This window comes from Sinocyclocheilus anshuiensis, unplaced genomic scaffold (genome assembly GCF_001515605.1).
Source record: "Sinocyclocheilus anshuiensis isolate Anshui unplaced genomic scaffold, SAMN03320099.WGS_v1.1 scaffold1844, whole genome shotgun sequence".
Taxonomy (NCBI): Eukaryota; Metazoa; Chordata; class Actinopteri; order Cypriniformes; family Cyprinidae; genus Sinocyclocheilus; species Sinocyclocheilus anshuiensis.
The window spans coordinates 36,808-39,340 of record NW_015555830.1 but is presented as its reverse complement, the minus strand read 5'-3'; the positions used below and the strand labels follow the sequence as shown (position 1 = coordinate 39,340).

The window sequence follows — 2,533 nt, the reverse complement described above, 5'->3', positions numbered from 1 at the left end:
ACGGCCAGCATCTCCAGGCAGTTGATGTGCCAAGTGAGATGATGGTCTTCCCACAGACCCTGGGCAGAGCCGCCGCTCATGACTGCCCCCCAACCCGTGAGAGAGGCATCTGTCGATAGCGTTACACGACGACAAGGAGCCCCTAACATCGGGCCTTGAAGTAGGAACCAACGTTTCTTCCAATCGAGCTAGTATCAACCAATCGTCGATGTAATTGAGTATGCGGATGCCCTGGAGTCGCAAAGGAGCCAGAGCTGCATCCACACACTTCGTGAAAGTGCGGGGTGAGAGTGACAGGCCAAAGGGAAGAACTCGATTTTGGTATGCTTCGCCCCCGAAAGCAAACCTCAAGATCTTCCAGTGTTGAGGAAGGATGGAAACATGGAAATAAGCGTCTTGAGGTCTATCGTAACAAACCAGTCCTCGGACTGGATTTGAGATACTATCTAATTGATAGTGAGCATCTTGAAACAAAACCGTTTGATAGCGCGGTTCAGAAGACGGAGATCTAAAATCAGACGCAACCCCCCATCCTTCTTCGGAACGATGAAGTAATGACTGTAAAACCCGGACGCTCTCTCGAGAGGAGGAACATGTTCTATGGCCCCCTTCCTCAAGAAAGTATCTACTTCTTGTTCCATTACCAGAGACTGCTCGGGGCCCACTAGTGTGGGAATGACCCCGTTGAAACGAGGAGGACGAGAACCGAACTGGATTCTGTAGCCTTTCTCTACAACCTGCAGGACCCATTTTGATATATTTGGCAGAAGTTCCCACGCTGCCAGAAAATCTACTAAGGGAACCAGCCTCTCGAGGCTGGCCTCTGGTTTTATTAGAGGAGCCAGTTCGGTGCCCTGAAGCGGATGACCGGCAGGGAACAACCGACCTGACTGCTGTAGCCCTTTCACTTGAGGGGTCGAGCTCTCCCGTGCCGTACCGTTGCTGGGCGGCAGCTGGGATTTTCGCTCGTCGGAGCTAACTGAGCCCTGAAGCTTCGAGGGTGGCAGGGGTATCAATGAACCTCCGTGAGGGCACTGAGGAGGATTGGGCACCGTATACTGAGGTGTTATCCTTTCCTCCCCAGGTGGGGCTGCCCTCAGGGACCTGACAATGGTAGGACAGTTTAGCTGAGGTCCTCTTAGACAAAATAACGGTCCGCAGATCCGTTTTTGGTCTAGAAGACCCCGACTGAGAGCGTCGCCCCGACCCCCGATCTTTCTGTGGAGGGGTGCGGGTTGCAACGCTCTGTTTTTGAGACTGGCGGTACGAGGAGCTTGACGGCTCACGCTCAGCAGCCCCATGGGCCTGGGAGCGACGAGGGAGGAAACGTTGGAACACCGCCGCTTGCTTCTTTGACCTCCTGAAACCTATCGACGACAGTGTTGGCTGCGTCGGCGAAAAGGCCAGAGCGACGAGGGAGGAAACGTTGGAATGCCGCCGCTTGCTTCTTCGCCTCCTGAAACCTATCGACGACAGTGTTGACTGCGTCGCCGAAAAGGCCAGAGGGCAAGAGCGGGGCATTTAGGAGGAAGAATCTGTCGTTATCTTGCATTTCAGACAGATTCAACCACAGATGCCGTTCCGTGGCCACCATAGCTGCCACTGAACGGCCGATAGCTCCGGCTGTTTCTTTGGTGGACTGGATGGACAAATCTGTTGCCCGATGCAGTTCTGCTACTACGTCGGATTCCTCCTCCTCCCTGTCATCCAGGTCCCTGAGCAGGTCAGCCTGGTATGATTTTAACACCGCCATGGTGTGCAAACATGTGCCAGCCTGACCTGCCGCCGTATAAGCTTTCCTAACCAGACTCGGTCAGCCTAACGGGCCTGGTGGGAAGCTTCGGGGCCTTCAGGGACGATGCTGAGGATGGGGAGAGATAGCTCGCAAGCGTCTGCTCCACCACTGGCATTGCCCCATATCCCTTATCATTCAGCCCCACGATGTTGGAATAATTCGAGACTGTGGGGCTGTAAATACGGGATGAGTACGGTTTCTCCCACGATCTTGACACCTCAGCATGGAGATCGGGGAAAAACGGAAGGCCCCGTCGTGAAGGCTGTGATCTGGATTTCAGAAAACGCTCGTGTAATTTACTTTTAGGACGAGTGTCCTGTTTCTTGGCTGGCCAATCGATATTTAATTTGGCGACTGCACGAGTCACACCTCATACGCGAGGGACGGTGGTGGCGAGTCCACAGTCTCCTCTGTCTCGACACTCATCACATCCACCTCCTCGGAGGAAGATAGATGAAGTGTCTGGCTCTCTCTCTGGGGGGAAGAAACCACAGCACGGGCTTCCGAACCCCGAGAGAGAGCCGCGGATCTAGCGGGTGAGGACCGAGAAAAGGACGAGCCTGTCTCGGATCCTTCCGCTAAATCCACCCGCGATCCCCACGACAGCAGTATACACTGTGCCTCGGCAACAGCGGGACTGCTGCCAGTGGGATCGCGAGCCTGGCCGCTCTCATCAAACACAGCCAGGCGAGAGCGGAGCATACGCAGCGAGAGTAACTCGCAGTGATGACAATCAGC

At 54.8% G+C, this 2,533-nt stretch overlaps 1 pseudogene; it reads right to left on the bottom strand.

The window, feature by feature from the left end:
* The window catches only part of LOC107675372 (protein NLRC3-like), a 9,277-nt pseudogene that overhangs the window by 1,247 nt on the left and 5,497 nt on the right, over positions 1-2,533 (bottom strand).